Genomic DNA, 15,458 nt, shown 5'->3' on the forward strand with positions numbered 1-15,458 from the left:
AAAAACTATAACAAATGTGTGGGTGTGGAACGGTGTACTAATGCACCAAGTGTGAAATTCATCCCATGAGACTTACGTGTGAGCCAAAATTTGCAATAACATTTTTAAACAACATCAGCTTGGCCTCTATGGGGTGGGTGCGCGCAACGACTGTGGTTATATTGGGTTAGATAGAGCAGCAATCAGTCGTAGAATTAAGTTGCTTTAATATGACATTTATAGTCACAACGCAGACTAGATTTCGACCTGTGTCAGGTCATTATCAATGCAGTGCGGAATTGTAGCAGTTGTTCGTGCTCAAGTGAATGCTTACACAGTTCAACCATTACTCAGTAATTACTCTGGCGGGGAGTAATGGTTGAACTGTGTAAGCATTCACTTGAGCACGAACAACTGCTACAATTCCGCACTGCATTGATAATGACCTGACACAGGTCGAAATCTAGTCTGCGTTGTGACTATAAATGTCATATTAAAGCAACTTAATTCTACGACTGATTGCTACTCTATCTAACCCAATTTTTAAACAACATTTTTATATGCACATTCGTGTGACCGCTTCAACCGCACTTCGTTATTTATCGCCCCGTCGCACCAGGGAGTATCGTAAATCACGGTGACTTCAGTGTAATTACTGTATTTTAATAAAAGTGGTGTCATTTCCGTTTGCCTCACTGCGTATTTCTTCCAGTTACTATACTGTAGCATTTCTTTTTTTTTCTTTTGGAAGGTCCAAGTTTCATCGAGCTAAGTAACTTGGCATTGACACATCATGCAATTTTTGCACACAAGTGTGTACTGGGGCGTACAGTTTTGTGAGTCGACTTTCTACCCAGAAATGGAAGGCACGTAGTGAAAGCGCGTTGATTATCGAGCCCCTGCGCGTGTGGGCAGCTGCCGAAGGCGTGACGCGGCTAGGCCTAGTGTCCTCATCTGCCGCCCGGAGCGGCCGCATTCGTTCCGCACTGCCGCCGGAAGGCAGCCGCTGCCAGCTGCGCCGCCGCGGGCAGGTGCGCGGGGTCGGCTGACCCGCAACGCACGCCTCTGCTGGCGAGGCGACTCTCCCCGACAGAGTAGATACAATTGTGAAATAAGGATTTCCCCCAAAAACTGTCGGTTTTAGTAGATACTATACTCTCGGTGTATGGACAACATCGATATATCTGTGCAATCTGTCGAGCTTACATAATACTACTTTCCATGCAAGCTCAGCAGACAAAATGTTACTTGAAACTGAACTGTATCATCTTCATCTTTGCCTAGGTGTGGTGTGTCATCTTCCGGAGCCTTGGCTTTGCTCTACCACGATTGGTCCGTTTGCTTTTAAATTTCGGAGGGCACTGCGTTCTGGGGAGAGATCTGCTGACGACGAGAGTATCGAGTGCTGCTGCCGGAGTGAGACGGGGAGTTCAGTTTCCGGTTGTGTGGCAGCGCAATGTTGCGGGAAAGGTGGTATAACTTCCTGTGAACGCACGTGATTGCTACGAGCGTGTGTACTCGGGACGGCGGCAGTCGTTCTGGACGGGCTGTGTGATAAGGAAGCTCGGCGTGGCAACTGTTGACGCGGCGTGTCTGCGTTGGTGTGGCGGAACTGGGGCGATTGACACAACTAGAGTTGGTGCTGGTTGCAACCTGTCGCCGAATGCTTGTCTGCCTTCTGGATTAACGGTAAGAATTTCTTGACTTGATGTGTCTCACTCAATTTCTGCCCGTGTCGTCGGGTGTGTTTTGCTCTAAGGTCGTGTGCCATGGTGTTTCGCAATTTTAGTAGGCTCAGGCGTGCCCGAAATCCCGGTTCAATGATATGCTGTCATATTGTCAAGTGTATCTATCACTAGAAAAGAGTGTTAACTCTCTGTGCCTTAATAACTGAACCTAAAATATTATCTGTGGTTGAAATTTTATTCTGACCCAAGTGCAATAACGATCTTGTATTTTACAATTTGAGAGATATTATTATTTAGTACTGGCTGTCACATTTACTAAGTCGAAGATTTACAAAGGCCAGTGGACGTCATTAACAGTTTTGCCTAGACAGGCGTTATATTTTGAACCATGTGTTTCAATGTTTAGTAATTTTTGTTTTATGTGTTATAGAGAGTTGCTGTCATGCCCTATGTGGACGATTCGCCACGTTGGTGAAGTTTCTAGTTGTTCTGCTGGTGTGCACCATATTGCTAAAGCAGGCAGTCCTAGCACAGTTGGTTGTAAATTTTTCCTAGTCGTGAGGAGCACAGGCTGGTTTTAAGTGCTAACTCACTAACTTCAACCATTCTCAAATATTTATTACTACTGATATTCAGGCCCTTCAGGCCGAGTGGCGACGTCACTACCCCATTTTCGTTATTAATTTTATCTTGTTAGCTTGTTTCATTAAAAAAAAAAACACCTTTGGTAAATGAATTTGACATTTGGTCTTTACTGCTCCTTTGGACGAAGTAAATTAACTGTTGGTTTTGCATTCTTGTAGCATTATCAAAACAGCATTTGTGGTTATACTTTGATTGGCCTTTCTGGCCGAATGATTTAAGTCATTCCTTTCAGTAACTTATTGTATTGGTCAATAATTAATCAAATGTGTTGGGTCCTTCAGACCGTGATTATCTTGAATCTTAAGATTGTCATTCTGGCATTATGGTGGTGAATGTTCAGCAGCCCTTCAGGCCTGGAGTTTAAAACATTTTATTGTGTTTTGTGATATATATATATATATGTGTGTGTACCAGTGAACAAGTGGTTTTTTTAAGTGTTTGATAAAATTAAATTGTGTTTCAAACTGTAACCTCATTTGGGTCTACACTTTCACTCCCTGCAGCCTTTGAGCTCTGCTTACCTTATGTTTTGGTTAAGTTTCCCATACCACGATGTATCAGAAACTTCCTGGCAGATTAAAATTGTATTACCCAGCCCATCCCGCCAGATGTTCGAGTCCTCCCTTGGGCATCGGTGTGTGTGTTGTTCTTAGCATAGGTTAGTTTAAGCTAGTTTAAGTAGTGTGTAAATCTAGGGACTGATGACTTGAGCAGCTTGGTGACTTAGGAAATCACACACATTTGAACATTTTTCAATTGTATGCTGGACCAAGACTCGAACTCGGAACCTTTGCCTTTCGCAGCCAAATTCTCTATCGACTGAGCTACCCTAGGACGTCTCCGACCTCTCCTCCTCACAGCTTTACTTCCACCAGTACCTCGTCTCCTACCTTCCAAACTTCACAGAAGCTCTCCTGCATAATTTTCAAGACTAGCATTCCCGGAAGAAAGGAGTCCTGCAAGTTTCGCAGAGAACAACTGTGAAGGTTGCAAGGTTGGAGACGAGGGACTGGCGAAAGTAAAGCTGTGAAGACTGTCTGTGACTGGTGCTTGGGTTGCTCAATCGGCAGCGTGTTCGTCAGAAAATTAGCTGCCCTCTGTAATAAAAAAACTGAGTTAATGGATCAATGATGAACATGAACAAGCGTCATGTGACGTCCGCACCGAACAAACAGAAAGAACAATAACGAACTAAATTAGATCAACAACAAAAAAGTTGGTTGGCCGCGAAAGGGAAATGTCCCGAGTTCGAGACTCGGTCAGGCACGCATTATCAACTTGCCAGGAAGTTTTATATCAATGCACACGCTGCTGCCAAGCAAAAAATTTGTTCTGCAGAATGTCAGTTACCCCCTTAGACGAGGACACTGGTCACTGTAAAGTTGTTTGCTTGTTCCAGTCAGTCGTATGGAATCAGTGCAGTAATTGGGTAGACTTGGAGACGTGGCGCAATGGCAGGAAGGAGTTATCGTGTCTGAACTTGCTCATGACCACACCATAAATGAAGGTGTCCGATTTCTGGATGTATCGAAGTGAGCCGAACGATGCGTCTGCACTGCAGTCGTGTAACAGGGCGTAAGAAAAGTGGTCGTAAAATCATCCTAATTGACAGGGACCAGATATGAGTATCACGATTTGTCAATTATAGTCGGTTAAAAACTCGACAAGAATGGCTCCTGCCAGTGAATACCAGTCAATCTCAAACAGCTTCCGACCAAGAATTGGCAAGGGAACTACATCCTCTGAACATTTGACTCCGGTTCCTCGCAAAAGGCCATTCATCACAGAGGACAATAAAGTTGCCCATCTTCAGATCATTAAACGAAACAGAAGCTAGACAGCATCTGAATGGTGGCGTTTAGTGTGGGCTGATGAGCCGACTTTTTTCGGAATGACTCAAGGCGTCGAGTGTACCGATGGCCAAACATTTGTTTAATTGGTAGTGTCTCAAGAGTAAGATTCAGCCCGGAGAGAGTTCTGCAATGTCCTGGTAGTTTTCTTCGAATTACGACTTGATCTACTCATTCAGTTTACCATGAACATCGACAAACATGTTAATTTCAACATAAGGCGAAATCTGGGGTGATTCCTCTGAAAACAACAAAATTTGTTTCCTTTTCCCATCCTTCCCCAATGAAATTGCGCTTCTTCGTTGATGAAACTTTGAAGCGTAGTCTTCTTTTCTTCCTGAACTGATCATTCGTGACCGCACGCAAACCACTGTTTTACTCACTCCCTCGCCTTTGCTTTTTTTTCCTTTATTGTGATTTCATTCCCCTGCCCCCCATATGGGAGGAGGAGGGCCGTCAGCGGCACAGTCCGCCACTCTTCAGCCGAGTGACAAGACGACTAAGACAAGAGTAAAACGTTACATATAAGGCGAAAAAAAAGGGGGACATAAAACAGGGTAAGGGGAGATAATGGAGGTAAAAATACGCTGACATGGAGACGTTCATTGGAGGACAGTTAAAAAAGTCGACATGAAGTTAAAAAACACAGTTGGCGATCCGTAAAACACGAAGAAGAAACTGAAGGTACACGCACAGGTTAAAAGTCGGCCACAGTATTAAGAACACCCTAAAACAGCACACTTTACATCCACTTGGAGCACACATGAAGAATAAAACTGCCAGGTGGGACCTGCCAAGGGAGAGGTCGAAGGGGATGGAAAAGGAGGGGAGAGCAAGATGCAGCATGGGAGAGGACAGGATGGAAAGAGTAGGGGTATCAGCGGGTACACGACCGCCTCTGCAAAATTTCACACATTTTACATTGAGTGTCTGCTGCTTTCGTCATGTTTCGTACACTGATTACGTGAATCGCAATCTCACAAAAGGTTGCAGTTTCGCTTCTGATACTTACAAACAAGGGTACAATCTTCATAACTGCGATGGGCGTTCAATAAGTAACGCAACACATTTTTTTCTCGGCCAGTTTTGGCTGAAAAATGCGGAATTTGTTGTGACACGTCGTGGAATATTTCCGCTTCAGCCCCTATAGTTCCATGGAATTCCGATAGCTGGCGGCGCTATAGTACCCTTCAAAATGGCGTCTGTAATGGCGGTGCGTTCCAAACAGAGGGCTGTCACTGAATTTCTTTTACCGGGGAGTCAGAGCATCACAGATATTCATAGGCACCTGAAGAATGTCTAAGAGACCTAGCAGTGAACGGAAGCACGGTGAGTCATTGGGCGAGGCGTATGTGACGGTCGCAATAACGTCGCACGAACCTCTCTGATCTCCCGCGTGCCAGCGGCCACACATAGCTGTGACACTTGTAATGATGGAACGTTTCATTCGAGATCACCGACGGATAACAACCAAACACGTCGCTGTTCAACTGGACGTTTCTGTTGGTAGTGCTGACACAGTCGTGGTTCTCTGAGGTGTCTGTTCACTGGGTTCCTGGCGGCCTGACAGAAGACCATAAAGAGCCTCTATTTGTTGCTGGAGAGGATGCACATCCGCGGGAAGCAGTGCGTGGGAGACAGGGAGGTTAGTGATGCAGCAAGACCTTGGCTCCGACGTCAGCCAGTAGAGTGGTGCCTAGCGGGCATACAAGCCCTCCCAATAAGGTGGCGTAAGGCCGGCGCACTGAATGAGGATTATGTTGAAAAACAATGTTTTGTAGTCAAAAGAGTGGGGAATAATATACTTTACTCGAATCATGAGAAAGACCACCCTGGTTTCGGGAAAAAATGTATTGTATTACTTCTTGAACGCCCCCCGCAAGTCCGCAGCTCAGGGTCTAGTGACTAGCGTTGCTACTTCTGGATCACGGGGTCCCGGGTTCGATTCCCGGCCAGGTTGGAGATTTTCTCTGCCCGGGAACTAGGTGTTTGGTTCAAATGGCTCTGAGCACTATGGGACTTAACATTTGAGGTCATCAGTCCCCTAGAACTTAGAACTACTTAAACCTAACTAACCTAAGGACATCACAAACATCCATGCTCGAGGCAGGATTCGAACCTGCGACCGTAGTGGTCGCGCGGTTCCAGACTGAAGTGCCTAGAACCACTCGGCCACACCGGCCGGCCAACTGGGTGTTTGCATCGTCCTCATCATTCCATCATCATTTGTGAAAGTGGCTAGATTGAACTGTGTACAGAATAGTAATTCGTACGGGTGCTGATGACTGCGCAGTTGAGCTCCCCACAAACAAACATCATCATCTTCGCTAGACCCCCGTAATTGCGAATACCGGGAGGAAACGTCAGTCCAGTGACTGCATACAGCGAAATGCATAGAATTTGTAGCGTTATATTCATCAATAATCTTTAAATCGCACATAAGCTATCCTGCGTCTCAAATATTCAGGAAAATTTGATAGAAACAGCTTCTGACATAGAAAGACCTTGTGCACTGGACCTTTTTACGCACGCCGTGCAGATAGTAGATCTGTAGGTACCACCAAGAACGATCTGTAAATAATTGGTAGTGTTTCACAGCGGTATCACATTCCCGCTGCTTTGTCTTTAACTTTTAGTTTTCTTCGCGGATACGTTTGCGAAAAGTTTCAGTGCCAGCATAAAAAGAGATGCGTCCGTGTACTCGTCTTTTCAAGTGCTTTCGAATGCCACCGAAACCAAAGCATTTCTTCAATATCCCCGTTGATACAAGAGTTAAGAGGATTTAACATAAACAAAACTAAAAGCGCCAAAAGCCAGGATTCACGATTTTGAATCGTTGACAAAACAAAATATGTGTTAATGTATGTTACGTCTCAAGCAGCTCGCCATGAATGTGTGTCTACTCGTGAGGAACGACAATATTCCATTGAAAATGAAGTTGACTAGGCAGAATAATCGCGAGAGGGAGAGGAAAGAGGCGGTTCTTCCCTGTTCAAACTCTTTATAGATTAAAAATCCCCTTCACTTGCCAGTAATTTTCCTCCACCGGTTTCTAAGCATGAAGCTCAATTTTTAGACGACGCCAAATAATTATGGGAACATAAATATGTGGTGGTCGTGCCACTCAATCACGTTTGATTACACCCAAGTCAAACGAACGCATGGGAGCGTAGGACCAGCAACCACAGAGCTCTTCTGGTCTACGCTCCCATGCGTTTGTTTGACGTGGGTGTGATACCCTATGATGTACTGGCCCGACCGCCGCACACTGATATTCCCATCATTATTTGGTTGCACCTGAAGATGAAGCTTTAAGCTTAGAAACCGGCCGTTGAATAAATTAAGAAAATCACTGGCAAGTGAAACGTATTTTTATTACACAAATTTGTTCCTCAGTTGCAGTTCTTTACCTGATCAAATATTTTGTCTAAAGAGAACCTGAGTTACAAAGCGATAGATGCAAATTACATTTACTCTGAAAGTTTAGGAGTTAAGTTCTTGGAAAGGAGTTTATTGTTGTTTTACAAGTTGTTTCATTCTGTCAATCTGGCGTTGTGGAGCCAGTGACGCATCTATCCAGACACGACTGGCATTTCGCAGGGGGACTAAGGGACTGCAGTCAAGTGCAGCAGAACGTAGCCACGCTGAATGAAGAGTGCAACCAGCCATTTCCAGCTCAGGGCCGTCGCCTGTTTGTGAAATGGAGTGTCTGAGGAGCACGGCCGAGGGGTGGCTACGTCGCATTAGCGCGAAAATTAATGTTTTCCGTCAATAGCCGCCTCCTTCGCAGCAAACCATTTCACTGCTTCCTGCCTTTTCGTTCCCGGAAAACAGCTGTTTCCGCTGTAACAAGCGTCGTTTTTATCACGCGGTGCTGCTACAGCTTAATTGCCTCATTTCACTTCTTACATTACAAAATCATTGTGCAAAACATCTGACTGCCTCCAACAATACTTAATTTTCTGTCACCGTTTCACGTGTTACGTAGTTCTGTCCCGCTAAACAAACTGACTTTCCAGTATTGATGCCTCTTGTCAAGTGTTCTAGCTTCACAGTACAAAATCGTACCAGTGATGCAGGGAAGAATGTTGCAGCTGGAGTGTACCTAAAAACATATGACATTTTCTGATTGGTATTTCAGTATAGTGACCTATTTTCGAATCGCTTGAATGTATGTCAGTCTCAAGCAGTTTCCGGCATTTTCAGCTGTGTTTGTATTGTGAGACTTGAGGTTGTGTTTTGTGCAGCATTTCTAAATATTTTCAGTTCTACGCATTTGAGTGCTGCGTAATATGTTAAAGTTATTTCGAAGATATTGTTAATTCTCCACTCGTAGAATCTCGTGGCGTGTAAAATTCCATGTCTTTTTCAAACTAGTTTCATAGTGTGTAGATAGCTAAGGCGTACTTATTCAGGCGTGCACCATCTTGCATCTTCAAACGGAAGAAGATCTTCTACCACGGAACATGTGATTATTTGCAAATGAACTTAGTATCTTTTCTGTGTTAACAATTTTACTTCCCTTTAATAAGGGAATTGGTGTTAGTTTTCAGTAGGTTCTCTATTAAAATGTATTTAGCTCTTAACTCGTGTTTGATAATACCCTTACTTAACTCTGTTTCACTTACTGACTGTTGCGATTAGAGTAATAATGTAACAGGTAGGTTATTAAATACGCTATTGGCAAGATTTTTTCGACTGTAACACTTTTAGATTTAAATAGAATATTTGTTCCTGGGTACATGACTATTCTCTACCTTGAAGCATTTTTTCATGTCTGGAGAAATCTTATTTTTCTCGAGTAGTGTTTGCAATTTCGGAAACACTGCAGCCAAATAAAAGACAATGGCATAATCAAAAAAGGAATAAACAATATATCGAACCTTTACTATAAAGCTGGCAAGAGCCGAATGTCGGTACAACGCTCTTCCCTGCCATTTGTCCCAATTTCCATTTACACTAATTTATGTCAGACGTAACAGATAGTTTTACGTGCCTGTCCCGCCACCCCACTATCCCCCTACCGTCATCCCCCACCCTCCCCTCACCCCATCCCCTCACCAAAAACAAAAAAACAAAAAAAAAAAAAGTCTTGCGTTTTGCGTGCGTCAGCGTCGAAATTAAGATACATTGATCGTGAAGTTTGGTTAGTGAATCTGGAAAGACAAATCACTGAGATGAAGTTGGATGCAGTAGAAGTTAGTGAATTTCAGCGGCAGGAAGAAGAGAATTTATGATTAGGTAACTACAGAATTACTAACACAAAAACAAACAGAGGTAATACTGCAGTAGACACAATAATGAACCATAAAGTAGGAAAGCAGATCAACTAATATGAACGCATTATCACAGAATAAATAGACACGGAGCCACGACACACAACAGTAGTACAAGTAATATGCCTACTGTCTCAGCAGATGAGCAAAAGAGTGAAAAACCTTGTTATGAGATAAAAGAAATTATTCGGGCATTAACAGATACTATAATTTGTGATAGGGTACGGGACTCCAGTGGTGGGGAAAGGAAGAGAAGTGGAAGAAGTAGATGAACAGGGATTGTGGAATGGAATGATGGTACACTTTTGCACAGAGTGTAATATAATCATTGCTTACACGTGCTTTAAGAATCATGAAAGAATATTGTGTGTATGGAAGGTATTAGGAGCTATAAAAAGATTCGAGATAGATTATTTAATTGCTAGGCAGAGATTTCGAAACCAGGTTTTAAACTGCAAAACATCTCCATCCGCAGATGTGGACTCTGAATATAGTTCATTAGATACGAAAGGAAGATTTAAACTACAGACGATAATGCAGAAATTAAGGAGGTAGAACATAGATAAATTGAAAAATCTGAGATTGTAGAGAGATTTTAAGAGAACATGAGGCAATGACTAACTGATAAAGGGAAAGTAATATAATATAAAAGGAATGGGCACATTTGAGAGATCATGTTGTGAAGGCAGCAAAGCAGAAACTAGGTAAAATGACAAGATTCAGCATAAATACTTGGATAGTACAGAATATATTAAATTTTATAGTAAAAGGATAAATTACATAAATTCAGCAAATGAACCTCACGAGCTCAGATAGCGACCAATATTAAGCAGTGAGTAGTATGGAAGACAAGTATAGAAGGTCCACCTAAAGTAAAGAAACTTGACGACAGTATTATGGAATGGGAAAAGCGAGTGCATAAAGATGTAGTAACAAGAAGAAACTGACAGAGCACCGAAAGACCCAATTCAAAAAAAGACGCCTGGAGTAGACGACATTCCTTGAGAACAATTAAGTTACATGCTACACTCCTGGAAATTGAAATAAGAACACCGTGAATTCATTGTCCCAGGAAGGGGAAACTTTATTGACACATTCCTGGGGTCAGATACATCACATGATCACACTGACAGAACCACAGGCACATAGACACAGGCAACAGAGCATGCACAATGTCGGCACTAGTACAGTGTATATCCACCTTTCGCAGCAATGCAGGCTGCTATTCTCCCATGGAGACGATCGTAGTGATGCTGGATGTAGTCCTGTGGAACGGCTTGCCATGCCATTTCCACCTGACACCTCAGTTGGACCAGCGTTCGTGCTGGACGTGCAGACCGCGTGAGACGACGCTTCATCCAGTCCCAAACATGCTCAATGGGGGACAGATCCGGAGATCTTGCTGGCCAGGGTAGTTGACTTACACCTTCTAGAGCACGTTGGGTGGCACGGGATACATGCGGACGTGCATTGTCCTGTTGGAACAGCAAGTTCCCTTGCCGGTCTAGGAATGGTAGAACGATGGGTTCGATGACGGTTTGGATGTACCGTGCACTATTCAGTGTCCCCTCGACGATCACCAGTGGTGTACGGCCAGTGTAGGAGATCGCTCCCCACACCATGATGCCGGGTGTTGGCCCTGTGTGCCTCGGTCGTATGCAGTCCTGATTGTGGCGCTCACCTGCACGGCGCCAAACACGCATACGACCATCATTGGCACCAAGGCAGAAGCGACTCTCATCGCTGAAGACGACACGTCTCCATTCGTCCCTCCATTCACGCCTGTCGCGACACCACTGGAGGCGGGCTGCACGATGTTGGGGCGTGAGCGGAAGACGGCCTAACGGTGTGCGGGACCGTAGCCCAGCTTCATGGAGACGGTTGCGAATGGTCCTCGCCGATACCCCAGGAGCAACAGTGTCCCTAATTTTCTGGGAAGTGGCACTGCGTAGGATCTACGGTCTTGGCGTGCATCCGTGCGTCGCTGCGCTCCGGTCCCAGGTCGACGGGCACGTGCACCTTCCGTCGACCACTGGCGACAACATCGATGTACTGTGGAGACCTCACGCCCCACGTGTTGAGCAATTCGGCGGTACGTCCACCCGGCCTCCCGCATGCCCACTATACGCCCTCGCTCAAAGTCCGTCAACTGCACATACGGTTCACGTCCACGCTGTCGCGGCATGCTACCAGTGTTAAAGACTGCGATGGAGCTCCGTATGTCACGGCAAACTGGCTGACACTGACGGCGGCGGTGCACAAATGCTGCGCAGCTAGCGCCATTCGACGGCCAACACCGCGGTTCCTGGTGTGTCCGCTGTGCCGTGCGTGTGATCATTGCTTGTACAGCCCTCTCGCAGTGTCTGGAGCAAGTATGGTGGGTCTGACACACCGGTGTCAATGTGTTCTTTTTTCCATTTCCAGGAGTGTAGAACCAAGCATAGTCTATGTGTTGGAAACTCTTTTCTGTAAGTTTCTCTTTGGTGCATAGCCTTCTATGAGAATGAAACGTGGATGATAAATAGTACAAACAGAAAAAGAACGGAAGCAGAATGGTCAAGATTAGGTGATTAGATCGAGTAGCTAAAGAAGAGATGCTTCATAGAATTGGCGAAAAAAGAGTTTTATGGCACAATTTGAACACAAGTGGTGATAGACTGATTGGACACATCCTGTGGCATCAAGAATCGTCCATATTTCTTCTATCTCCTAGCTTGTGAGTCTGAATACTTTTGCTGTGGATGCCGATAATAGTTTCAGTGGTACAAAATCATTTTCTTTCGTTTTACACTTCTGAATTTCGCTCTACGGTAATTACGTTTAAAGGAAACCGTAGCAAGGATGTGCATAATTTTCAGTACAGGTTTTTTATGGCTTTGTTTCTCAAGAACTGTTAGCATAGATTTTGTTGAAAAGGAATCAAGCGGTTTCTCAAAGGTAACCTCGTAATTCATACTCTTTACTATGTTCGATTCCTTCTATCACTACTTGCATAAGCTTCTTTGTGTTACATCCACTTCTAAGGTTACTTTTTCCTTTGCTTGATTAAAATGCAACACTGTTTTAAACATTGTTCGATGGCCTGCATGCTCCCACGACCTTAATTCTTTGGATTATTGTCTGAAATGTCACCTAACACGTTACTGCTTTACACAGCACCCATTCCTATTGTCGAAAAAATTCACTAACGTGCCTTTCGACTGCATCTGGGGGTGTTTTTAAGGGTTTGACAGTGTATAATCAGAGGACCACATACCTACGTATAAACAAGCAAAGTATGTTTTTCACGTTTGTTATAAGTTTCTGGCTTGAGAATTCTATAAAACGTTCTCTGACTAATTACTCAAAATCGAAAGACTTTCGGAAAACAAACATTCATATAGACTTATTCTTGTATTGTTGTGAAGGATTTGCCCCAAAATTTGTAAACGTACTTCTGATACACATACAAAATAGTAACTATTCAATCACATCTTACATCTCCTCTTCTGATGATACCTCATACTTATTCAAAAAATAACTGTTCCTAATAGACACATCAAAAAAAGTTTTGTATCACCCCGGTTCCCAGAACTCCTGAAGATAGACGTTGACTGTGGATATTGTATCACAGATACAGTCCGTTTCACTGTTCAGAGATGTCACTAAATCCACCCAAATATCTAAACAACCACACATGAGCAGCGCCTACTGGACGGAGTGTGTCTGACAGCCGATCAGTTCCAGTCATTCCACCAGGAAGGAGGTACACGGCTCGTGTTGTCTCTAGTTCGACCATGCCTAGACGGTCAAGACCGCGGTTCGATCGCGTCCGCATTGTTACTCTGTGCCAGGAAGGGCTCTTAACAAGGGAAGTGTCCAGGCGTAGCTGTGTGAACCAAAGAGATGTTTTTCGGACATGAAGGACATACAGAGAGACAGGAACTGTCGATGACATGACTCGCTTAGGCCGCCCAAGGACTACTACTGCAATGGATGACTGCTACCTATGGATTATGGCTCGGAGGATCCCTGACAGCAACGCCACCATGTTGAATAATGCTTTTCGTGTAGCCACAGGACGTCGTGTTACGACTCAAACCGTACGCAATAGGCTGCATGATGCGCAACTTCACTCCCGACGTCCACGACACCATGCAGCGCGATACAGATGGGCCCAAAAACATGGCGAATGGACCGCTCAGCATTGGCATCACGTTCTCTTCACCGATGAGTGTCGAATATGACTTCAACCAGACAATCGTCGGAGACGTCTTTGGAGGCAGCCCGGTCAGGCTGAACCCCTTAGACACACTGTCCAGCGAGTGCAGCAAGGTGTGGGTCCCCCGCTGTTTTGGGGTGGCATTGTGCGGGGCCGACATACGACGCTAGTGGTCATGGAAGGCGCCGTAACGGCTAAGCGATACATGAATGCCGTCCTCCGACCGATAGTGCAACCATATCGGCAGTATATCGGCGCGGTATTCGTCTTCATGGACGACAATTCGCTCCTCTATCGAGCATATCTTGTGAATTACTTCCTTCAGGATAACGACATCGCTCAACTAGAGTGGCCAGCATGTTCTCCAGACATGAACCCTATCGAAAATGCCTCGGATAGATTGAAAAGGACTGTTTATAAACGACGTGACCGTCCAACCACTCTGAGAGATCTACGCCGAATCGCCGTTGAGGAGTTGGACAATCTTGACCAACAGCGCCTTGATGAACTTCTAAGCTCTGGCCTTTTTTTCCAAGTATCGACATCTTGCTGTTTGGAGTGTCGCTGAGCCCATGGATGATGTCAGAGGGCGCCATGCTTTTTAGACATTATGGAGGAGCGTTGTACACAGCTTTGAGGCAAATTTTCAATTTCCGCATGACAATGGGAGACAACTGCAGGGTTTCGAAAATGTAACCCACTAATTGTGTTGCACAGTGCAGGTTTCGAGACTGCTACACATGTTTTCTTCCATCTTGATGAATATTCTATCCTTTTAAGGTGTTTAATAAACAAAACTTTGTAAAGTTACTGTTTTCAAGGAAATACTGAAATTCTGGGGCACATTTTTGCTGAATCTAACCACAAACCTTCAGTGAATGCTATCCAAGCTTTTACCCATATCTGGATGTTTAGGTACTTTCAACACCAGCCTCTCCAATACTGTAGGGCGTTGTGCCAACCACGTACGATTAAAAGTTGGCAACACCTGGGACACCTGCCACATCAGAGTTGTGTCAGAATTACCCAGACAAGGGTAGCAGCAGGATAGTGTAATGGAGGAGAAGGGTATGTGGTTGATGATGGACTGTGAAGTGTTTGGTCGACAAGAGGACTGGAGCAGGCAGACTGAGGTGAATTTGTGGTGGTCGGGAAGGCACGAGGGGTATTACTCATTTGTCTAAAGGAAAGATATGGATGCTAAGGCTGTAGTTCCTAGCATAAGCAGATATCACGAAGGCCTGAACTAGGAAGCTGTAGCCTGCTTAAATTCCTGTAGGGTAGGATGTAGAGGGAGGTATTTTACTATAGGAGTGGCACCAGCTCAAGATGGGAAAGAACTACAGGTACATTGTTGTTTTAATCTTCGATTTTACGTAACGTACAGCATTTGCAAAGATGTCAGAAAAATTTGTGAAGAGGAGAGGAGGCGGGCGCGGGATCAATCAGCTGCTAGAGGATGTCTGTAAGATGGGGGAGACCGAAGGTGAGGTGGAGAGCATGGCGTTCTAAGGCTTGTACAGAATGATAAAATTTTGAGCTTGCTTAAATCCGGGCTAAATTGACGAACATGAAGACGGGTAGAAGAACGGTTTTGTAGGTATATAAGAGTGTCGAAGGCTGTAATACCCATGTACATCCTAAGTATCCTTTGCCCCAAACTGTAAGGTCGCTTGTGGAGTACAGATGTAGATGTAAGTAGTTTTACTAGTTTCTCTTTTCCATACTTAACTCTTCATTCACATTGTGCTGCACTCATTCTGCCGGTCTAGCTTCACGACAACTATTCCGTTCCACCCATTAACAAAATTTAAATTTT

Source organism: Schistocerca serialis, chromosome 4 (assembly GCF_023864345.2).
Source record: "Schistocerca serialis cubense isolate TAMUIC-IGC-003099 chromosome 4, iqSchSeri2.2, whole genome shotgun sequence".
Classification (NCBI taxonomy): Eukaryota; Metazoa; Arthropoda; class Insecta; order Orthoptera; family Acrididae; genus Schistocerca; species Schistocerca serialis.